Below are 25,282 nucleotides of genomic sequence, written 5' to 3'. Positions count from 1 at the left end.
GCCAGCTGGGGCTACAGGAGACCCTGTCTCAAAAAACAAACAAAACAAAAAACTAAAAACAAAGCAATAAAAAACTGTTGAAGGAATCTGGCTGAGTTTGTTTAATATTATATGTGTATATAAATGTATCTATATTTTTCTATATGCGTATATCATATTCGCTTTATCCATTACTCTGTTGATGGGCATCTAGAGTGTTCCATGTCTTGGATATTGTGAATAACATGACAGGCCTGGGTATGCAGGAGTCTCTGAGTCATGATGACATATTCCTTCATGTGTACACCTAGGCCCAACTCCTTAAGTACATTGTAAAGCAGAAGCAGCCCAGGGATTCAGACTTCCATTATCTTTAGCAATAACTTACACAGGGAGGAAACATTTTTCTCCTGAGCATCCCCATCAGCCCCTCAAAATAAGCTGCTTTGCCGTTTTTCACATATTTTATTATAAACCCCATAGTGTAAGGAAAGCCATGGGCTGTTGGGGAATCCTGCTGTTAGGGTTGCAGTTTCTCCATGTCCAGATAGCCTGAGGGGCTTGGCGCCTGATGGAAAGACTACCCTTTTCAGCAGGGGGCCTCCTGCTCTCTTCCTAGCTCACCTTGAAGTGCCCGCCACAGATGCCTTATCTAAAACATGACCTCTGGCATAGAAACTACCAGGTTTTTTCTATGTGATAATCAGGCACTGTCTGACAGCCTGAAAGAAGCCCACCGCCACATGTAAATAAAGCATACTACCAGCACCTATCAGCTGAGGCTTTTGCTACTGCCTCCACACTATAAATTCTCTAGTTTCCCCCTAATAAACCAGAGCTGTATCACTGAATCTGACTGAGCTGTTTTCACTGTGTCTGGAGCTGAGCTGTGTTTCACTGAGCCCGGGACCAGCCTGTGATCAGTCTTCCCGGAAGAAGCTGCCTTCCGTCAGCACTCACTCACGCAGCTTCTGCGTTCACTGTTCCTGCGCTTCCCCGCCCTCGTGGCTCGGTGGCCAATGACCCACGAACAGAGGGCGAGCCCCCTGCAGCTATCCTGAGCCTCCCGCAGCTTGGTGCAGAGCCCCCTGCAGCTTGGCGCAGAGCCGCCGCAGACCCGCCGATCTGTAGCTGCCTGCACCCAGCAGCCACAGAGGAAGAGAGCCAGAGAGACCCTCCCCGCAATGGGCTATTCTTTACACCAACCCCAGGATAAGGATCATGGCATTTCCTCTATGTGGGTCACTTAGATTAGGAATAGTGGTGGGATCTTCGTCGAAAGATATAAAGGATAGTTTAAAATGTACTGGTCCTACCTGAATCACCACAGTCACTACTTGGCTCTTACCATACTTGCTTCTTATTGTGCAGTTTCCAAACAAAAGCAATTTCTAGACATTATGAAATTTTTCTCAAAGTTAAATACATTAAAATTATGTAACAAATGGCAATATGAACACAGTGCTCTCTTATTGGAACTCTTTTGGTGGATTCTTGTCAGCCTTAGAAATCATCTCGAACATTCTGAATGTGGTGAGGAGCCTGTGTGAGGTACTGCATGTGCCCTCATGTCCACGTGTCCACTCAGCCATGTCTTCTTCCTGTGTTCCCAGTCTCCCATGCAGCTTGGTGCTCTTTCTCAGAAAAGCCTCCTAAGTCACCTCATTCTTCCATCACCACACTTAACCGTCCATCCCCCATACCCATGCCTTAGTGTGATTGGCACTAACGTTTTCAAGTCTTAGATAAAAATGTCTTCCTGAGGGAAGCCCTTTCTTGCTGTTTAAGATTGCAGATGTAGACTGCCATGGCACTGCCACGTCTTCTTAGGGTTATGAAGAGAACATTGCTACTGATTTGTGACTATTTCATTTTCCAGGTTATTAATTTTGTAGGAACCATGTCTAGTTTTACTTATCACAATCTCCCACTTAGTGGTATATGACAGGACATAAAAATGTATTTGTTTTGTACTGTATGATATATTATATCATATGTAATATAATGTGTTGTATATATTAATCCGCTTTAACTTCTTGCCCAGTTTATGGGAGTGAGCCCACTCTCTCTGGAATATGTGTCTATATCTTTGCTTGTATAGTCTAGCTCTGTTGGGCATGAAGGTGATGAAATCTGACTACTTGAATGACCTTCTTTGGTCCTTTTAAAACTAAAATTTTAATAACATGAAGCAGTCATTGTGTGCCTAGTACCGTCTATTCTCAGTCAACGTATTTTGCAAGTTAAATAGATAAACACATTCTACTGCTGAGACACATTTGGGATGTGCAAGTTTCCAAAACTGTATTGATTCTGTTGCTAGCTCCTTGTCCTTATTCAAAGGTTCTTTAGCTAAACCAAACTGTACTAAACAGCAGATTCATGATACATATAATTGAATTCACTTAACTTCCAAAAATGTTCAATAAAAATTCATGCTCCATCCATCACAATACCAGAAACAGAGAAGAAAATATTGTTCTCATCATTTAAAACTTTATGTCTTAGTCTATTTAGGATATTATAACAGCACATTTATTATTATGTTATAATATTCAAATACTATGGTGTATATAATATAGTTTTATGACTATTATGATTATCATTTTATAATAGCATTTCACAAACTGGGTTCCTTATAAGCAAGAAGGACTCATTTCTCATAGTTCTGGAGGCTCTGAGGTCCACAATCAAGACACTGGCAGATTTGATGTCTGGTGAGGGTTTGCTCCCTGTTACATAGCTGGTGCTTCCCACTGAGTCTTCATCCTCACCTCGTGGAGGAGAAAAGGCAATGGTTGGAGCTGTTTTTAAGGGCACCAGTTTAATTCATAAGCTCTCTGCCCTTGTGACCTAAATCCTTCCCAAAAGTCTGTTCCTCCCATGATCATATTGGTAATTATGCTTGAACATACAAATTTTTGGTGGGACAAACATTTAAAGTAATGGTATGGTAGGAAAGAGACAGGGCAAAAAAAGTGAGAAATCGTTTGAGTTGAAACTAACCCTGCTTGCTTGAACAAAGCTCTCTCTCTCTCTCTCTCTCTCTCTCTCTCTCTCTCTCTCTCTCTCTCTCTCTGTAAGCTGTGGGGTCAGCTGACAGCAGCCAGCAGAGGGAACAGTTTGAGGCACTAATGGACTTCAGTATTTCATAGGTATCACTCTTGATGGGCCTCTGTGAGCTTCTACTTTACAACTCAAGAATGCAAGAACAAAGGAGACAACATCATTTACGTGCTTTTTTTCTTTCCTTTTGAAGTTCAAAAATGTATTGTGTTTTTGCATGACTTTCAAGGTCTCAGTGTACAATCTCAGGACGACCATATTATATAACCTAAGATATTAAGATACTGATTTTTTTCATGTCTGGCACAAAATCGGAAAAGGCTTTCCTATGTGGTCTTTGCCTTGATCTGCTGTATGCAGATAGTGCGGGTTCTTTAATTGTCTGAAAATACAAAGCCATCAGGCATGAGTGATGTTATTTTGCAGAAATATTTAAGAAGACAAAGGTAAAACGTGTACTTGGGGGAAAATGTTTACTGATTAAGCAACTATTTTATTTTCTAAGAAGGAGGATCAAAAGGCTATGTAAGGTATGTATTAAAAGAAATGGCTTTTTTCTGTGTTAGGAGTAAATGTGATAGGTGTTTACTTGAGGGAAGAAATATGCCTTTAAATCATTGAATTCTCTCCTCGTGAGACAACAGTGTCTGTGCTCTTACTAGATTCTCTTTAAACCTAATTCTGCCTTTGTATTAAGGTCTGACTGCAGATTTATCCCTTATATTTATAATCTACCCCAAGTTTATCATGGGCCAAAAAGAAGACCAGCAGAGTTGTCTGTGATGGTACACACATTTAATCCCAGCACTTGAGAGGCATATCTGCCAGATCCAGGCCAGCCAAGTCTACATAGTGAGTTTCAGGCCAGCTTGGTTTGAAGAGAGACCCTGTTTCTGGCGGTTTGAATGAGAATGTCCCCTATAGGTTCCAAGTATTTGGCCATTTCTGTCCCCAGTTAGCAGTGCTGCTTTTGGAGATTTTAAAAGGTGTGACCTTGATGGAGAAAGCCTGAGGGTGAGATTTGATAGTTCTTAAGCTTTGCCAGATTTTGAGTGGGGCTCTGCTTCCTGTGCCTGCTTGAAGATGTGATTGATCAGCTTTCTGCTCTGGCCGCCTCTGTTGCCATGCTTCCATGTCATTGTGGACTCTGTGTTCTCTGGAACTGTAAGTCAAATAAACTCTCCCTTCTATAAGCTACCTTCATCATGGTGTCTTATTACAGCAACAGAGAAGTAACTAACATAGAAGTTGGTACCAGAGAGTGAGCTGTTATTTTGAATAACCTGGTGACCATGTGGGTTTTTGGAAGAATGTAGAAGGTTTTAGAATTTTGGGCTAGAAAAAGAATTGAATGCTATAAGCAGAGCTTAACAGGCTGTTCTAGTAGGAACCTAGAAAAAAGTGGTACTGAGAGCAAAGTAGTTCCAGAAGGAAATAAGGACTTATGCAGCAACCAGGGTACTTTGGGAAAGCAACTGACTGCAGTCTGCTCTCAGCCTAAGAGCTTGCCTGAGGCTATGTTGAAAAGTAATAAACTAACTTCTTTGACAGAGGAAATTTCCAGACAGCCTAACCTAGAAATAGTGGCTTGGTGATTAATGGTGAAGATTATGGAGATCTAAAATGAAAAAGAACAAGCAAGAGCAGAAGCTCTGTATACTTGTATAGCTGTTTACATGCTCTCTAAAACGTAGGCACCATTTTAACTGTTGCCATAATTAGCCAATAATTTTTGTTACATTAAATGAAAATAGTTGCTATGAAATTTTAAATAGATTTAGAGACACCAGCCATTCCTTAATCTTTAAATGATAATAATTGAACCAAGAGTAAATGAAGCATAAATAATATATAGACAGCAATCTAAAATATGACTGAGATGACTGAAGGTTCATGTTTAAATATGCCATTTGCCTTTTAAATTACTCTTTGATTTCAGTCTTATATTGATTGATTCTGAGTCATCTGTATAAATATGTGTGTGTATATATATATATATAACAAATAGCATATATATATATATATTTCCATTGAGCTTAAAAATGTCACAAAATTCAAGTTTTAATTTCAATTCTGCTCTTAAACTGGCCAAGGATTATTTTGTGTTAAGTTTTGTTTCCAGTGTTTGGTAGCTGTCAGAAAAATGCTTGTAATGTGGCACTAAAAACTTGTTCATTCCAAAGAGAGACAGAATTCCATGTGAAGTGTGAGAAACTTCCCCACTGCAGAATCTCTGCATTTCATGCACAGGCGCTTTGTACAAAATAGACAGTGATACAATGTTTACCAGAATCCAGTAATTTTTAATCATTATTTCTGAGCATACATAATTTTAAAACTCTTTGACATGTAGAATATCTGATTAGCTCCATGGGTTCAATTCCCATTATGCATATTCAAAAGACACACAAGCTGAAGAAGATTAAAATATTTCTAGAGGGAGAAAGCACAGGAGGGGCGATGTGAAGAAAGGGGAAAGTAAAGATGGCCTCTGGCTCTTCCTCGGCTCAGCAGCCCTTCCTTCTTGGGAGTGCTTTTCTTTGTTTAATAAGCTGTCTCAACTTCTATTCCATCCCTAACTTAAAAGTGTGACTTTTTCTTGGTCGCTCCTCCTAGCAGCAATTGTTTTTAACCTAACCTGTACTGTTTCCCTCTTAAACTCTAATAATATTATCTTCGACCTTACAAAATAAAAAAAAAAAAAAAGAAGAAGAGAAGGGGAAAAGCTAACATTAGAGAGAAGAAAAACAGCCACAAATATGTAACTACAATGGGAATACTTTCTTCTCAAAATTACCAGAATACCACTGATTTTAAAATATACAGCTCCAGCAGTACATTCAGTTATACCTAGGCACATACTTCTAAGTGATTGTATCTAAAGCACCAATTATTCTGAATGGTATTGTAAGGATTAGAAAAGAGCCAACTCTTATTCTGTGGCTGGCAACCATTCCGAAGCCACCACTCAAAGGCATGATATGAGAGATTCTAATGGTCTGAGTGATATGAGTTGTCAAGTGATTAAGTTGGTTCAGAAATCACTCAGAATTATAATTATGTAAAAAGGGAGAGTGTGAATTCATAAGCCATAGAGACCAGATTCCGATCAGTGCTAAATGGTATCCTTGTTCATTAGATATTAGGATTAAAATAAAGCATCACACAGACAGACTGGGCCATATACAGTTGAATATAAATTATAGGTGAAATCAAAGAAATTTCAATGTATATACAGTTGAATATAAATTATAGGTGAAATTGAGGAAAATACATTTATAGTATGAGATCAGCTCATTAAATAATTTCATTAATGGAACTGAAGAGATGGCTCAGCGATTAAGAGCACTGGCTGCTCTTGCAGAGGCACAGGGTTCAGTTCCCAGCACCTACAAGGTGACTAACAATAATCTGTAACTCCACTTCCAGGGGATTCAACACCCTCTTCTGACCTCCATAGCTGTTGCATGGCGTGGGTATACTTACATACATGCAGACAATACACTCATATACCTAAAATGAAAACAATAAATAAAATAATGATTAAATTAAATGTACAGAGATAGGATGCACATGATCATTTTCCAAACTTGGATGCTGTTTAGATAAAGTTTGGAATATGAATTTAAATAGTAAAAATATCTAAGACTGTAAACTGGCAGATATATGTATATATAATACTGACATACAAATTTATGCTCTTGTAAAGCATCCCAAATTCCATTGCTGTTTCGATATTTTTCTAGCTTTCTATGACCAAGTAAGCCAGAAAATTATAACAGTCAGTCATCTTTTCCCCCACAAATTAAGTAAACTAAGACAATGTTTCATAGAATCCTAAACTGTGAACAGGGTTAGTATCGGGACATAGGGCCCTCGATCAGACCAATCATAATTACTCTATACCCTTTCCCACTCACCATGGGTCATCTGCTGTATCCACTGCACAGAGTTTCTATTGAATTTTACACTGACACTACTGGGCTACTCTGGGTGCTGCTTTAATAGAGTACAATCACAAGAAAGCTTTAGAAAATAACAGAGTCAGATCAAAATGTCCCGTACCCTGTGCATCCTAATCCTGCACCTCTTTTCTGTAGTTGATGCTACGAACCTCTCATTTCTAGAAACAACATTGGTTTCTCATAGTTCTCGTCAACAAATCAAGTCAATGACTTTTTATCTAACTGCTATCGAGCCATGATAGCTGGAGTTTTTAAGCTGTATGAAAGGTTTGGATAACAACATGGGAGGAAATAATGTTACGTGCATTTGTTTCAGATAATCCTTCAAAAGCTGGCCTAAATGATAGATACCCACAGAGAAAGAGCTTGAGAGTCCCGAGTACTACCTAGCAATAGGTCTTTTAGCTTGTTGGAATAACAATACATTCTTAACCACCGACAGATAAAGTATATTGATGCCAACTATAAAATCAAATCAACACCAGTAGATTTAATAGAACTTATTTTTAGGTTGAAATTTTACCCTTGATAGAACTCATGAAGTTTGATATTTCCTTTGTCTTTGCTCCTGCATGTCCCTTTGCTTGTGCATATCTATGCATACAAAATTGTAGTTGCCAGGCATACTCTGCCTACCCATTTGCTTTCCATAAGTATGTATGTATATGTGTATTCATTTACTTTTGTTGGAGAAATAGCATAGGTACACACATGCACACACACACACACACACACACCTTTATAGCATAGAAAAAGAATAAAGATTTAGGAATAACACATGTCCAAATTAAATAATGTCATGATGCTCTGAAAGTATTTTTCAACCTCTGTAACCCACGTGAAATTCAGAAACAACTTATTATTGGCTTTGTACTGAGGGGTAGAATCCATTTACACATTAATATGATTTTCGTTTGTAATGATCAATCACTGTAGCCTCTAAGAACAATTGAAGAGATGTTATATATTATTATATCACTTTAAGCACAAACATCATTTATCATGCATGAGTAGTATACTTTAAATGGTTCCTTCTCAAATAATTTAATAATTTTAATGAGAGAAGTGTATTCAGATAGTTATATTCTTTAAAATATCTGATCTCATTATAATTGTTTAAAATGTCACAGAAAAGTGGATATTACAAATAGTTTCTTTTATTCAGAAATTGAGAAATAAGGATGTTAAAGTAAATACAATTGTTCTAATGAAAATCTTGACCTATTAAGAATAGAACATGTTTTATTTTCTTTTTTCCTTGACTCCACAGTTCTTACAAAACTCACCATTTCTCCACCAAAATTATGAAAAAATAAACCAGTGATGCTTTATTTCAATAGGTTTAATGAGTTAGATTACAAATACTTTAGAGTGAGAAGAATGATTATTGTTTTATTGTTATCATACAGTCATGTGACCCTTATAATTTTTTAAAAAAATTTTATTTTATTTATGTGTATTCATGTATTGCCTGCATGTAGGTAAGTGTACCAATGTTGTGCAATGCCTGCAGAGGTTAGAAGAGGCTGCCAGATCCCCTGGGACTGGAGCTACAGACAGTTGCTAGCTGCCATGCGGGTGCTGGGATTCAAACCTGGGTCTTCTGCAAGAACAACCAGTGTTCTTAACCACTGAGCCATCTCTCCAGCCCTGACCCTTACCATTTTTAATTCATTTCTCTATAACATTTTTAAGAAAGACAACACAAAATACTCAAGCTTGGTATACATCAAAGAGATGTGCCTGCCAAGAATGATAGTAAAATCTGTAAGACTGGAGACTTTTGCATATTTTGTGTTTTAATTATCTAATAAAAATGTAAATTTTGGGGCTGAAGAGATGGCTCAGCAGTTAAGAGTATTGGCTGCTTTTACAGAGGACCTGGGTTCAGTTTCCAGTACCCATATGGCAGCTAACAACCGTCAGTAACTCCAGATCTAGGGGATCTGGCACCTGCTTCTGATCTCCATGGGTGTGCATGACACAAGCTCACTTGTACACATGCAGGCAGTGTACTCATACACATAAATAAAAATAATAAATAAAAAATATTTTTAAATATAAATTGTCCAGCACCAGCTGGTCACTCTGAAGGAAGTAGTTTTACACCTCCCAGCATCCTTTCCTTACCAAAATTCACAACCGTCTTCACTGACTGAACTTTGCAAAGAATTGTCATTATCAGTAATAATATCATGACAAAAACAGTCTTTTTTTGACATAGAGTCGCCCCTAAAACCCCAAGCGGCCTGTAACTCACTATGTAGAACAGTCCTGCCTTGATCTCACAAAAATCTAGTTGACTCTGCTTCCTGAGTGCTGGGATTAAGGTGTGCATCACCACACCTGGCAAAATAAACACATGAAAAGATTCTATTTTCTGAATATTACAATCACTTGACCCTTTTTTAAGACAAAAAATTATACCATATATTTTGTTTTTGCTTAAAGAAAAACAAAAGCTCTTTTAAGACACACACACATCAAAGCTTTTAAATGGAAATGCTTATCTTATGATATTTTGATGTAGAACCTGATGTAATAATTAGGGGAAATACGGATTTTAATTCTTGTTTTCTCTCTGTGTTGGTAAAGTTCAGCTGACAAGTTTGTGGTTAGAGTGCAGACACAGCTAGCTAGAACCAGAACCACTTGCTATGTGTTCTAAAGAAATGCTCAATTCTGTTTGTTACAGAAGAAGATTTCTGCAATGACAGGGTTTTTTTTTTTCACGTTTTTCTTTTCTAAATTTATAATAATTTGACGTTTTAAGACTTTGTGGATAGCCAGTCAATATGCAAGTTTTCATCTCACTGTAACACAGGGACTAAGATATAAAATATATTTGTTTCTTCTCCTTGGGGTGCAGATTTTGAGGTTTGAGCTTGCTGGACCAGGCTTCCTCCTAAATAAAATACCTACTTCCTGCACAATCCTGATATCCTGCCTACTTTTCCCTACAATAATTTTAATTCATTTCATTGTCTCTCAAAGCTGAGGACTCTTTAGTGGCTGAGGCAAGAGAAGAGCTCTGAAGGGTCTCATATCAGTAAGTTCTTCAGCATTTCTTCTTACAGTTAGTTACCCAGAGATAGTCACATAAGCTCAGAAGAGAGAGAAATTAGGTGTGGGTTTTCACTAGAAGCTATCTGTCATGATGGCCTTGCAGGAATAAGAATCTAATGAGCACTAGAAAACATTATGAAATTATTCCTTATAGTTCGGTTTTATGAAATTAATTTCCATCTTATGACATAAATGACAGTATCAGGAATAAAAGCTCTTTAATGTATGCCAGTAATATTGAATATGCTGACAGTCTTAATGGCAGCCAACAAAAACCATTAAAAGATGAGCCTGTACTGCCCAGAGGTTCTGACAATTCTTTTTTAGTGGTGGATCAAAGAGAAAAAAATATAAGATTTTTTTTTTGTGTCCAAACATAGAAAGAAGTAAACATAGTAGTATGCATACTCATTAATTATTTCCTCTAAGAGTGATATATTAAGAACTTCTTAGGTCTATTGTGACACTTCAGACATGAAGAGTTGTGTCTTTTAAGATGTATTTTATTTATTTATGTCTATGTGTGTCTCTGTGTGGGGGTATGTACATGTGAGTGCAGGTTCCCACAGTGACCAGAAGAGGGTGTCAAATCCCTTGGTGCTGGAGTTACAGGCAGTTCTGAGATCCCAACTTTGATCCTGGGAATTGAACTCAAGTCCTCTAGAAGAGCAGCAAGAACTCTTAATTTCTGAGCCATCATCTCTCTAGTCCTGTGTTTTTGTATTTTATAATTATGAGAACTGGACAAGGATAAAGTAGTGAGAAAGAAAACTAAAATTAAATAAAAAAGGAAAATTAAAATTAATTGAGAAAAATCTAGAGCAGTTTGCCAAATAAATAAACCTATCCCAGCTTATTTGAGAAACACCAGTCCTGTTTGCTTAGGAAAGTAGGTCTGTGTTATTAACATTTGCTTCAGCTTCTATGAATATACTTTTTCGCTTAGAATTCCAGCTCATGGCCTCCCATTGACCCATAAATTGAAGAGTCCTGTTCATGACCCAGGTCACATAGACTCTTGTGCCTTGTCTGTAGTCATGTGGATTAAGAGGCACCATGACTCCAGTGCCTACCAATGACATTAAATTGTCTATAAATATTGAAACAAAAACTATTACCTATACTCACGCTTTTGGAGGTTGCTACATTATGCCCATTGCTGTTTCTTGTTTTTAGGATCCTCCACTCAGTCTCCAGTGCCTGTTTGAGCAGAGCAGCTTCCTGGCTTCAGTTTGCCTTTAGATTTTGAATATCATTCAATATTGTCCTCAAATCTGGAGGCTTACAGGAATAGCCAGATAAATGATCTGAACAGTTTTATGTCTTCAAAATGAAAGAGACAGCAGAGATTGATGGGGAAAAAGTTCATTCCAGAGTCAAGTATTGTTGAAATGGTTCTTGATGAGCCAAAGGCATCCTATAAAAACAGCTGAAAATTAACACCTACTGTTAATTGTGAGGAGCCAATAGTTCAAGTCCTTTCAGCATGTACGTTGTGCTATAAAATATCAAAAATAAATAAAATGAATAAGTAAATAAAAATTGCACTGTTGTCACAAATATATTAAGTATAAAGGAAATGAAAAACCGAAATTAAATTCCATGAAAATTTAGAAGGATTTTTCCAATAGAAACAAGACTAGTGGAGCTTCTTCTCTTAAGTTCTTCCATTCTTGACTCTATTGCCTTGTTTGTATACATAGTATGTTCTGTTTTTCTTTCTTTGCTACAGGTAAAGAAAAGTAGAATCCAACGTACAGCTAAAAGACTGACCATTCTCAGAAAGTGTTTTCTATGTGTTTTGCACCACTAGTGCAAAAGCCGCACTTGCAGGATAAAAAGAAATAATGAAACTACAGCTTTCTAACCATGGTGACAAGGTAAGATACATTTGTTTTAATGCTAAAAGATTTGTCTATAATGATATTCCACAGGATCAATATGATAAAACCCAAGTCATTCAAATGGATGTAGTTTGCATATTTGCCCCAGCAACTAGCAAGTGTTCCTTTGTACAAGGTGCTAAGTTTATGGGAGTGCCTGTGATTTTTGCTTCTAAGGTGAACTTGATCAAAGGAAGGAATGATTTCATGAAAGAGACAATAAATTTATTAAACTTATGTATTTATACTGAAGAAAGTATCTGGCCACTATTAGAAAGCAATATGCCCATGCTGTTCAATATGGAGCTGTTACTTCAGTTCAGGCTAATGTACTGTGTTAAAACAAATGTAAGTATCTCACCTTTTCAGCATGGTTAGAAAGCTATAGTTTCATTATTTAAATTTTTTATTTAGAGTCTTATACAATTTCTTCTGGAATATAATTTGTACCTTTAAATTTTATTTAGAGCCAAAGTTTTGATATGTGCCAATTTAAATTGTATAAGAAACCAGAGGATTAGAGATTTCTTGTAAGGAGTATATCACAACAACAGTTACTCAGAACTTGAGCCCAATGAAACAGCCCCATGTAGACAAACAGCCTAGCATGGGCAAAAAGCCAAACCCGGCTGCATCTCTTTCCTCTCAGCTTAATCCATCCATTTATTTACTCACATTTTATTCAGCATATATTGGTTGAACCTTATGCTTGAAAGAATCAACCAAGAGCATGCAATAGAAAAAGTTGGGAACATAGAGAATGATTTTGGGGGACTGCAATGTAGAAGTCTGTGTGAGGAGCTGACAGTAACAAAGACCTCAGTCAAGCAACCACACTCAAGCATAGTTATAAACAGATTACATTTGTGTCTTGAAGAAGAGTGTTCCAAACACAAACTCAAAATCTTAGGCAGGACAAGAATCAAATGCAGCACCCTGGTATCAAAGGAAGAACCTAAAGGTTAGATTCTGGTGTGTTCTGGTGAGGTCCTGGGATGAGGTCTTGAGAGAGGGTCTGAAGATTAGATTTTGTTTAGATTTGGTTGGAACTGGTTAGATTGAGTTAGATCGTGGGACAAGGAAAAAACTTGATGGCTAGATTTTGGAGAGCTGCAGAGGATGGATGGACAACTGTGTGGATTCTCTTCAGTTGAACTTGTGAGGCATTAGAAATTTTGGAGTAGAAGAAAGGGAAATAACTAAGTATGTGTTTTGATGATCACACTGGCTACAGCCTAGAGAACAGAGTAGGGAGATCAAGTGTGTAAGCATAGCAGATTCACCTGCAATAAGACACAAGTCCTTCTTATACACCAAAGACATCCAATAACTGTTGCTATAGGACAGACTGATATTCTAAAATAACCAAAGACTAGAGAGTCCCACTAAATTTTGTGTCTGTTTGACTACTTGTTTACCACTCTTTAAAGAAGTTCACAAGTTTCAAAACCTTTAAGATTTGGTTCTACTTTTCAATGAAATGTAGTGGTGTCTGTCTACTCATCCACATGTGGGATCATCCACAAGCAGGATCAAAGCACTAATGTGTAATAAAAGCATTGGGTAAATCAGAAATGTCAAAGCACTGCATTGTAATAATACCAGCAATTATTATGTATAATCATTGGATCTGCTTTCGTTTCCAGGGAAATCTGCTTGTTTTCTCTATATCGACAAAACAAAAACAAGCAATAGTCTGAACCATATGAAATCACTTAGTCCCCCAACTAATTGATATGGAATCTGATGATATTTTAATATTTTTTTCAGAAAAAGTTTTTCCTTGAAACTCTGGCACTACAAGATTGACCAATTGGAGATATGAACATTTTGTTGGGGTAATGTTAAAAAATGTTTCTTTAAAATATCAGCACTTGGGAGGCAGAGGCAGGCAGATCTCTGTGAGCTCAAGGCCAGCCTACATAGTGAGTTCCAGGACAGCTGGTGCTACAGGGAGACCCTGTCTCAAAAAGACCCCCCAAAAATATCAGCTATAATTTTAAAAGCTTAGTTTGAACCCCAGAGCCCATGTCAAAAGTCAGGCACAACATGCTTGTAATTCTAGGACTAGGGAGGCAGAGGAAGGCAGATCCCTTGGGTCCACTAACCAGTCTAGTGGAATAGGTCAGCTCCAGTCCCAGTGAGAGACGGTCTCAAAAAACAGTGTGGATGATACCTAATGCTGAACTTTGCTCTCCATGCACACAAGTGCATACATGTATATCAGCACCCACATGAATATATGTACATGTACACAATAGAAACTTACAATACTGCATACATACACTGAAAAGCTTGACATTATTTTGTGTTGCAGTAAAACAGACAGGTGTACAAAACTATCTTATGCATCCAGAAAATTAACCTTGTCTTTAGATTCTATTCTGGCTTTGTCCTGTTGACTCATGGTTGTCTAGAAAAGTCTCCTAGTTTAATTTTTAAAATGTACACTTGTGAGTAATTTAATGTTTTCATATGAACATATCTTCCCTAATGGAAATGGAGATGGGTAGAGCTTGAATAGTCGTGACTTAGAATTCCCATTCTTTAATTCAAAAATAGCTGTTGATCACATATTAAGTGACAGATGATGCTAGAAACATGTTTCAGAAACACTGAAGACTATCATTTTTCATAATGAGAAGTCCCAGAAAATGAAAGAAATGATTGAAGTTGATAGAGAGACCAGAAGGGGAAGGAAGCGTACTTTCCACCCTGCATGCCACTGTGCTCCCACTGCTCATAAATGCAGAGACACTGTAAAGAATGTGAGCTTTGCAAAATATTATTTATAGAGAAGAATTAATCATTTCTTTAAGAGAAAATACATTTCAAAGGGATAAATAGGCTTTGGGAGCTATGAATTAATTCCAAAGGGAAAACAAAGAACAGATTACCTCAAGAAGGCGGAGAGTGCGAGTTTGAAAATACTTAACAAATAATGTATTTAGTGGTGACTTCTAAATTACACATACACATTCAGAATTTTATAAGTATGTTGCAAGTATGAGTTTATAGATAAAGATACTAACACAAAGAGGGCATCAAAACCCATGGAAATGGGCTGGGGTGTGCTCAGTGGCAGAGCGCTTGCACAGCCTCTGTGGAGCCCTGGGCTCCATCCCCAGCAGCACAAAACAAAATGCAAAATGCATATGAAAACTTTTTTCACAATATATAGAGCACAGCACACCAAGAAAAGCAGACTTTATTATGAATTATAGCAGTAAAGTAATTCACATTCAAATTATCAAGGAAATAACAGAAATGTCTTATGTAAATTAGACAATAAAATCAAGTTATGATAGGTGAGGAAATGGCTCAGGGGTGAGAGTTCTTGCTGGACAGCCTTGAAGACCTGAGTTCAGAACCCCAGCACCTTTGTAAAATGCTGTACGTGGTCATACACAGCTGTAGTTTTTCTCTACAGGGAGGTCTGCTGCTTGTCATCCTAGTTCCTGGTTCAGTCCCAAAGGACTGAGGCAGAGAGTGATGGAGAAGGACACAAGACATCCTCTAGACTCAATGGAGAATCCACCTGCTCACACACATAATCACAGAACACATACACACCAAAAATAAATGAAAAATTTGTCAGCATAAAGAGTTAAAGAATTTAATAAAAGTAATGAGTTAATGAATCCTAGAGACAAATGATGGCATTTTGTAAAATTCATTTTGTTCCAACAGGACATTTAATCTTCACTTGCTTGAGGTTCCTTTTGGTTTTTTGTTGTTGTTGTTGTTTGCTTTTTGTTTTTGTTTTGTTTTGACAAAGGGTCTCCCTTAGTCCCAGCTGTCCTGGAACTTGCTGTGTCAGCCAGGCTGGCCTGGATCACAGATATCCACCTGCCTCTTCCTCCTGGGTGCTAGATTTAAAGGTGTGGGCCACCACATCTGGCCTTAGTTGCTTGGTTTCTGAGACAGTCTTATATAGTCCAGTCAGGCCTTGGCCTTACTGTATATCCAAAGATAACTTTGAACTGATCTTCCTGCCTCCATCTCCCCAGTGCTGGGATAGCAGGCATACACTCATTCTTTGCCCTGATAATTTGTTAAGTTATATTAACAGTGTGCTTGTTTTCTTGGATACATATTTGTGTGCTCAGAAATTTTGTTATAATATATGAATACATATAAATAACTGGCAGAAGAAGTCAGTTTTTTTGTTCTCACTGTGTGGTATGTGAAGTGGTAAATTTAGCATTTTTAAATTTAAAAAGTTTCACTGAGTTCAGAGGCATTCACCAAGATGCAGTGATATACTTTCCCAGCTGTATATGTTACCATACCTGTAACTCTGAGCTACCCACAATATTTCTATTCAAAGAAACACCTACAACTCAAGGTTTTTAAAAGTGGTCATCATAGAGCTGAATATGTTAGAGGGAAAATAATATTTTTGAAATGCACATACTCTAGTTTTATAATGTTAGGACTGAGACATATTCTGCAAACAAATAAATGCTAGAAGTAGAAGTAGGGAGGTCAATAGATGATGATTGGTTGATACATAGAGGCAGTAGATAGAAACAAAGATAAATAGACGGATGATATATTGCCAGGTGATAGATGATAGACAATGAGCAGATAGAAGATAAATTGGTAGATGATAGAAAGGCCCTTATAATAAAGGTATATTAAATGATAAATTCTAGATAGAAGAATCTGAAACTATTGAACAGAGTAAGATGCTTTATATGGGTATTTTAAAGTTATTTATCAATTATCCTTAAGTAATAACCTGAATAATTCGGAAGATCAGTCCTCAAACTCTCCCAGACTTTTATAGTACATTCTAGATATTTGTCCTTTTAGTATAGGAGCTCTGTCCTCCTTGATTACAAGGTCTTCTATGTTTTTCCTGATACCAGAATAGAATGCATTCCTCCAGATTCTCTGTTTTTTAAAAATTTATTTCATGTGCATAAGTACTGTTTGTATGTGTTTAAGTGCACCCATGTTATGCAATGCCTGCAGAGGTCAGAAGAAGGTGTTGGATTCCTTGGAACTACAGAGGATTGTTAATCACCATGTGGATGCTGGGAACTGAACCCAGGTCCTCTGCAAGAGCAGTCAATGCTCTTAACTGCTGAGCTATCTCTCCAGTCCCTCTATATTTATTTCAATATAGTAGATCCCATATACTTATATTCTTACTATTTGGATCCTGCTCAAAACTTTTATTTCTGCATTCCATTCTCTAAATCCTCATCCCTAATGCTGAGGTTCAATCACTGGGCTTTTGGCCTTGAACATGCTGGGAAAGCATTCATCTCAAATCTGCATCCCCAGCCCTCCTTCTGTATTTTTCCAAGGCAATGCTTGAATTTTCTTTTCATTTTGAAGCTGAATATTCACAATCTCATTAATGAACTGACTTGCTAGAAAATGTTTTCTATTTCTTTTTAGATTTTGTCTTATTTGGGATTGTAAATGTAACTGATAGAAACTTGAAGGATCCTAGCGAATCTGAAAAAAGAATATTATTGTGATAACTACCATTTATCTCAAATTATGTGTTGTGGTAACTCTTTCCAAATGCTTGACCTTTTGCATTTCATCTAATCTGCACAATAATGCTGCAGGGTGGATAACAGTGAGCTACATTTAATTAAAAGATGAGACATGGGAACGCGTACACTCAGGACTACTTATACTTTGTATTAAGGACCAACATGCAAAACAGGGAGCTTGGCACCAAGAATGTGTTGCTTAGCAGCCTCATTGTAGCTCTTAGCAATACAGATAGAAATCAAGATGAAACGGCATTGAGTCAATCATTGTCAAATTTTCTCTCAGACCTGCACGTTTATGCTGGTTTTATATAATTCTTGGGCTCTTCACAAAGGAACTGAACTCATATGTTAGTCAAACATCATGTCTGGAAAATCTGAATTATAGAACGTTTCTCATAGCACATATCTCATCTCGGTTGTCCTATACAAACTGGTGTCGTGCCACTCACTTCTGTCCTGCCTCATCTGCACTGGCGCGCTCCCTCAATGTCATTTGCAAAATCAACTTCTCCCCTGTGATCTGCAAATATTTGATATCCATAAGATCTTAGGCTCAGTACCACTTCCCATCAGTTTTCCAGTGCTATGAGCCATTCAAGACCTGCATGGACTGGTGTCATCAAGTCAACGGTGTCTGTGAGAGCTTAGCTCTCAATTGGTCTAGATCACTGCCTTCTTGAGCTATGCTAGTCCATAAGAAAAACAGGGAAGACTTAAACTTACCAAATGCCCTCCCTGTTGAAATAGTCTTTTCTGATGTTTATTTCTTACACTCACCTCATCATATCCCCATGAATAAAAGTCTCCAGTATACTGAGCTATCTCATGCTTTACATTCTTCACACCAGTCTGTAGACTTTACTTCATTTCATTGTCAAGTATTACGCCTTTATATTCATATATATATAGACTGTTGTGATACATGCCTAATTGGCCTTCTTTGATATTTTTCCTAGAACTGTTTCATTTTTTCACTTTGAAACTATTTCTTTCCAAAGCAAACAAATAAGCATTATTTTAAAAACACACTTTCTTCATGTTGTGGATATGTAACAATCTAACAATTCCACATGTCCATGAAAAGTGACTTTACTCTCTGATGTGGTATGAAATGTCACCTCATTAAAGCTCTGACCAGCCCCCTTCACTCCTCTCTCAGCCTCTTATTATTTCATAGACATAGCACTTTCTCTTCCCATGACACTTGATTTCACTCTCTCTCCTCTCCTTTATCTTTTCTTCTCCTCATATTCCTCCCTCCCTGCCTTCCTTCCTCCCTCTCTCCTTCCCTCCATCCCTCTGTCCCTCCTCTTCTGCCTCCCTCCACCTTTCCTCTTTTGCTTCAGTGTTGGATACTGAAACTAGGGTTTCACATATGCTAGACATGAGCTCCCACCACAGAGTTCAATCCAAGCCAGACTTTAAGAACAACCATGGCAGAAAGCTCAACTTCAGTGCAATGCAATTTTACAGAGACATTAAATTCTAAGAAAACAAAATGGCTATTTCTGGTATATTCCTTTCTCTCCTCATTTTGTTCTTTAGGTCTGAACTGAGATCTTACCATGGCATCAAGAAAGTTAACATCTTTAGTTCAGGACATTTACAGGTGATACTTGTAACCTCAGAGCAAGCTAATTACTTTTTTTCTTGATTATTCTTGTGCATTCATAACTAGAGAACCTGAAAAAGGGAAATTTGATGTCACAGAAACCAGTTAAAATGGTTATTTTCTGTCACTTCTTATTGTCGTACAGGACTGTCTTCTGAATTAGACAGATGCCATCTTCATGAACTCAGCTGTGCCTTCTTGACAAAGATCATCACAGATCAGCTTGTTGACTGTTGACACCCCGAAGAGAAGGAGGGTCAGGGAAAGTATCCTCCCATACCTCCCAACCCATGGTGGGCCTTCGCCCCAGCCCTAATTGCATGTAGCCTGGGGGAAATACTCAAATACATGGGCTGGGGAAGGCTCAGGAAGGGTTGGAGGTGCTCTATCCATGTGGCTGTGAGGAAGTCATCATCCATAATGGGTGCATACTTCCCAGTGTGGCCTTAGGGGGAAGCAACCCTTCCTCTAAGCAACCCTTTAACCACTCTGCTATAAGTAGGCCTAAATAAATGCATTGGCTCCCTTCAGTGAAATTTGGGTAGAACTATACCTCAGTTAGTTGTCGGGACCTGGGAAAGAAGCATGGACCTTGTTTACATCTTCTCCTCTCTCCCCTCCACATAATTTTAGCAACACTTATTTTGTAAGTCTTTTGAAGTTCTGTTTTATTTTACAATTTTATTTCTGGAAAAAATCACGTTGAATGTGGGAGACCTAGATCTGCTCACAAATCAGCATTATATTTCTAAAGAAGTCTTCAGTTTGTTTAATATTTAGACCAGTGTGGACACTCGGTAGGCTTTAATAATGCACAGTAGGCTTTGCTCTGACATAATGCAAATGTTAGAATGCAATTTCAGCATCTTACAGCTATTGGTAAGAAGTGAGATGGATAAATTGCCACTATGGTTAACATCAGCTGTGCTTTCTGTTCTTCTCTTACTGTCAAGCTCCATGATAAGAAAGGCCAACTGAGGACATATCAGAGCATCCTGACCAAGTCAAACAAATTCTCTAAAAGTGAAAGTAAATTAAAATTTAATTATGAACCTTTTAATGCAGGCTTTGAATAAATTTTGTCAAACAACATCTACATCATTTATTGATGTACTAGTATGAACACCAGTTATATTAGAAGTTAAGAAATAAGTTCAAATATACTATTGAAGGGAATTTGTCTATCATGATTTCCTATTTATACCTAGTCTTATCTGTGTAAAATTTAGAGTACTGTTTTCAAGAAATGCTGGAATATACTCAACAAATACCTCTGTCTTTCAGAACTTCTGATTGAAAATTATTTAGAATGTTTGGTAAATGTGCATCATTTCAAGTTGTACTTCTCTTTGAATTTATTAATTCTGAGAATATTTTATTAAAGATTAAAAATGGGGGGCACTGGTTATAAGTGTAATCAACTGCTTTCTGAGTGAACTTGAGATCACTTCCTGGGAGGGGGTACACAACTGGTACTATAAACCTGGCCAAAAACTCATGGCTGGAGAGGGGAAACTACTACTGCTTTTTGTTAGATGGACGTGATATCAAACTGCCTTCTAAACATTTATGTTTATTCTTACACTTTAGTGCTGTTCTCAGCCTTTGTCAGAAAAGCTTCAGTTGGGAGTGAGTGATGGTTAATGCAAAATATAACAACTGGTCAAAGTGCTGAGAATCAGTCATTGTTAAGTGCTCATCTCTAAATTTGATGTGTATCATCACAGAGCTCAGGGACCACTGTGGAAATGGTGGTGGAAAGAATGTACAAATTGGCTTGGGTAGGTGAGACCTGTGAAACCCTTTTTCTGGACATGACATGGCTGTTGCACTCATGAACTCACAGCAGCTGTCATCATCTGCACAAATTCTCCTCAAGGTGAAGCCTGTCAACATTCCATCATAGATGAGCGGGTTCATGAGTCCCCACCACTCCCTAAGAAGATTCAGTAGTAAATAGTTGATGGGGGAGAGAGAGTCATTTTCTTCAGTATCTTATAACTGTTAAGTTGCTCAAGCTGCTATAAATAACCCTCCACTTCGCTTATGCAAAGCAACCCTAATTGAACTTGGTAGGCCACAGACTTGTAAATAGGAGGGGGGATTTGAACAAGAGTGAAAAGGGGATGAGTGTAGGTTATGGGGGTGCAAACTATCAAAATACATTATGCACATGTATGAAATTATAAAAGAATGATAATAATATCGTCAAAAATGAGAGAAAAAGGAGGGGATGGGAAGTTGGCTTAGTTAGAAAGTCCTTGCAGCACAAGAACAACCAGTAAATCTGATTCAAAATCTCAGGTTCAAACCTAAGCACTTATGTTTTGTTTTTGTTTTTTTTTTACAAAAAAAAAAAACAACAAACAGAGGGTAGGTTCCCCTTCCATCAGTGTAACTGCTGTGATCTCAGCAGACCACCAGAGTGCCTGCTCCTGTCTCCCTCTGGCACAGGGACTGAGAACTCAGGGGACTGCCTGCCACCTGAGAGCACCTAGATTCTGACTCCAGGTGGTGGTGAGCTTCCCCTAAATGCACAGTAGCCAACCCCCTAACTGGGATTACATGAGGCCCCTCCCAAGGCCCTGGGGCAGTCCTGGCTTTGGTAGGATAAGGCTGAAATCTTAGCAGACAGCCTGAGAGGGTGGATTCAGACCTCCATCTGTGTAGTGTGATCTCAGCAGACTATCAGAGAGGGCCGGTTCTGGCCTCCCTCTGGCATAGGGGCTGAGAACTCAGCAGACCACCTAAGAGTCCCAAAATCAGCACCCTCTTAGGGAACTTCCCTAAATTTTGCTCTGAGTTCCTGCTAGTAGGGGCCCAAACCTTAGAAGGAAACCTGAGTGTACCTGACAGGAACCTGACTTGGGCTTCTGTGGATGGTCCTGAGTAGCTGATCAGAAGCCATCAGTTCCCTCCAAAATAAAAATTGAGATAACCTGAAAGCAGGACCAACCAGCTTTACATTACTAGTTAGAAAAGGACCAAGGCAAACCAACAACAGAAGCATACTTCAACTTAATTCTCATACCAGAATTACAGACAACAAAAGAAATTCACATGCCAAAATCACAATGAAAGAATAATAAAATGCAAATGCAAATGACTACATCCCCACCAAACCCCATCAGACCTATAAAAGAGTTCTACAAGGAGAACCCCTGGAGATAACCCAGGACACAGAATTTGAAAGAACAATCATAAAGATGATCAAGGAATTCAACAAATTAAAAAAAAATCACGAACAAACAAATCAAAGAACTAAAAGAAGATAGGGAAAAACTTCTGAATGAATTCACAAGAGAGCTAGGAATATTGAAGAAACCTCAGGCAGAAATGAAGAAGGAAGTATAGAACTCAATAAACAAACTTGAAACAACAGGGGAAAGCCTCATTGCTAGAATGAATGAAATGGGAAACAGAATATCAACATTGGAAGACAAAGTAAAAGAATTGGAACACTCAAGCAAAGATTATGAAAAATTTATAAAAACACAGGAATGGAATATGCAAGAGATATGGGACACCATGAAAAGACCAAATCGATGTATCACAGGCATACAGGAAGGAGAAGAATTTCAGGTTAATGATAATGACCAGCTCTTAAAAAGGATTGTAGAAGGGAATTTCCCAAAATTAAGGAATGACATCCTCATACAAATACAGGAAGCCCATAGAATGCCAAATAGAAAGGATCAGAAAAGAAACTCCCCATGACATATCATAGTAAAAACACTAAACGTACAGAACAAAGAGAGAATACTGAAAGCAGCAAAAGAAAAACAACAGGCCACATACAAAGGAAAGCCCATCAGAATTACAGCTGACATATCAATGTAAACTATGAAAGCCTGAAGAGTCTGGACCAAGGTATTTCCAGTTCTAAATGACAATACATGCCAGTCCAGTAAACTTAACCCAGCAAAAATGTCTTTTATAGTTGAGGTGTAAAGAAAAATTTTCCATGACACAAACAGCCTGAAAGAATACATGTCCATGAAACCAAACCTTCAAAGAATGCTTGAAGCAACACAAAGAAAGGAGAAAGGAGCAACTATAGCCCAGGAACAATGAAAAAAAAAAAAAGATATAATTGAGGAAAAACAAAGTTAGACAAAGAACACAAACAGCAATCTAAATGATGGCAAACAATACACATCTTTCAATAATAACCTTAAATATTAATGGACTGAACTCTCCAGTCAAAAGACACAGAGTAAGTGAATCGATTAAGAATCTGAACCCATCTCAACTTCAAGGACAGGCATTACCTTAAAGTGAAAGGATGGAAAAGAATATTCCAAGCAAATGGCACTAAGAAACAAGCAGGGGTTGCAATTCTAACATCTGACAAAATAGACTTCAAAGTAAAATTAATCAGAAGAGATAAGGAGGGTCACTTCATTCTGATCAAAGGAACAGTCAAGCAAGAAGATATTACAATCTTTACATCTGTGTACCAAACTCTGGTTCACCCAAATTCATAGAAACGCTACAGGACTTTAAAACACAGATTAACCCCAACTCAGTAATAGCAGGGGACTTCAATACCCCACTGTCTTCATTAGACAGGTCAACTGGACAAAGAATAGACAGCTGAATTAAATGACACCATATGGGACCTAACAGACATCTTTTGAATATTGCACCCAAGCACCAAAGAATACACTTTCTATTCAGCACCCCATGAAACTTTTTAAAAAATTGACCACATACTGGGCCACAAAACAAACGTCAACAAATACAAAAAAATTGAGATAGTTCCATGCATTCTATCAGACGACAATACAATAAAGTTCAGAATCAACACTGGAAAAAGTCCTAGTCACTACATGAACTCATGGTGATTGAACAACACACTCCTAAACAATGAGTGGGTCAAAGAAGAAATTAAGAAAAAAATTAAAGAATTCCTGGAATTCAACAAAAAGGATAATACAACAGAAGACAACCTCTGGGACACTTTAACAGCAGTCCTAAGAAGGGCGTTTATAGCTCTAAGTAAGTACATTAAAAAATTAGAAAGAGCTCAAATAAATGACCTAACGCTGCAACTCAAGACACTAGAAAGGCAAGAGGAAATGAAACCCAAACCCAGCAGAAGAAAAGAAATAACAAAAATCAAAGCAGAAATTGATGAAATAGAAATAAAGAAAACAATACAAAGAATCAATGAATCTAAGAGCTGGTTCTTTGAAAAGCTAAACAAGATAAACAGACCCTTAGCCAAATTAACCAAAAGAAAGAAAGAGCAAATCCAAATCAACAAAATTAGAAATGAAAGGGGAAACCCCAAAGATCAAACCCTTATAAGGAAATTTGTAAAAATTCTATACTCTACTAAATTTGAAAAATCTAAAAGAAATGGATGCATATCTAAAATCATGAGAACCACCAAAGTTAAACCAAGAAGAGTTCAACAGTTTAAACAGACTCAGAACATATGAGGAAATAGAAACAGTAATACAAAGCCTCCCAACTAAAAAAAGCCCAGGCGCAGGTGGATTTACAGCAGAATTCTACCAGACATTTAAAGAAGACCACCAGTCAATACTACTTAAATTATTCAGAATGATAGAAACAGAGGGATAACTCCCAAATTCCTTCTATGAAGCCAGCATCACTCTAATACCCAAACCACATAAAGAAACAACCAATAAAAAAAAACAAAAAAAAACTATAGACCCATATCCTTAATGAACATAGGTGTAAAAATTGTCAACCAAATATTTGCAAACCACACACATCAAAAAGATCATTCACCATGATCAAGTAGGCTTTATTCCAGAGATTCAGGAATAGTTCAATATAAGGAAGTCAATTAATGTTGTTAATCATATAAATGGACTCAAAGACAAAAACCACATTGTCATCTCAATAGATGCAGAAAAGGCTTTTGGCAGAATTCAGCATGCATTCATGATAAAAGACCAAAAAAAAAAAAAACAAAAAACCAAAACAAGAAAAGTTCTGAATGGAATTAGCCTGAAGGGAACATACATCAACACAATTAAAGCTATATACAACAAACCTACAGCCAACATCATTCTAATGGAAAAAAACTGGAAGCACTCCCATTAAAATCAGGAACCAGACAAGGATGTCCACTATCGCCACTCCTTTTCAACATAGTGCTTGAAACTCTTGCTAAAGCAATAAGACAGGAGAAGGAAATTAAAGGAGTACTAATTG

General features: G+C 37.6%; 1 pseudogene; it reads right to left on the bottom strand.

Annotated features, from left to right (window-relative positions):
- LOC103744379 overlaps window positions 1-25,282 on the bottom strand; it is a 60,194-nt pseudogene that overhangs the window by 9,092 nt on the left and 25,820 nt on the right.

Source organism: Nannospalax galili, unplaced genomic scaffold (genome assembly GCF_000622305.1).
Source record: "Nannospalax galili isolate Female #2095 unplaced genomic scaffold, S.galili_v1.0 scaffold522, whole genome shotgun sequence".
Taxonomy (NCBI): Eukaryota; Metazoa; Chordata; class Mammalia; order Rodentia; family Spalacidae; genus Nannospalax; species Nannospalax galili.
The sequence above is the reverse complement of the archived record's forward strand: the minus strand, read 5'-3'. Positions and strand labels throughout refer to the sequence as shown.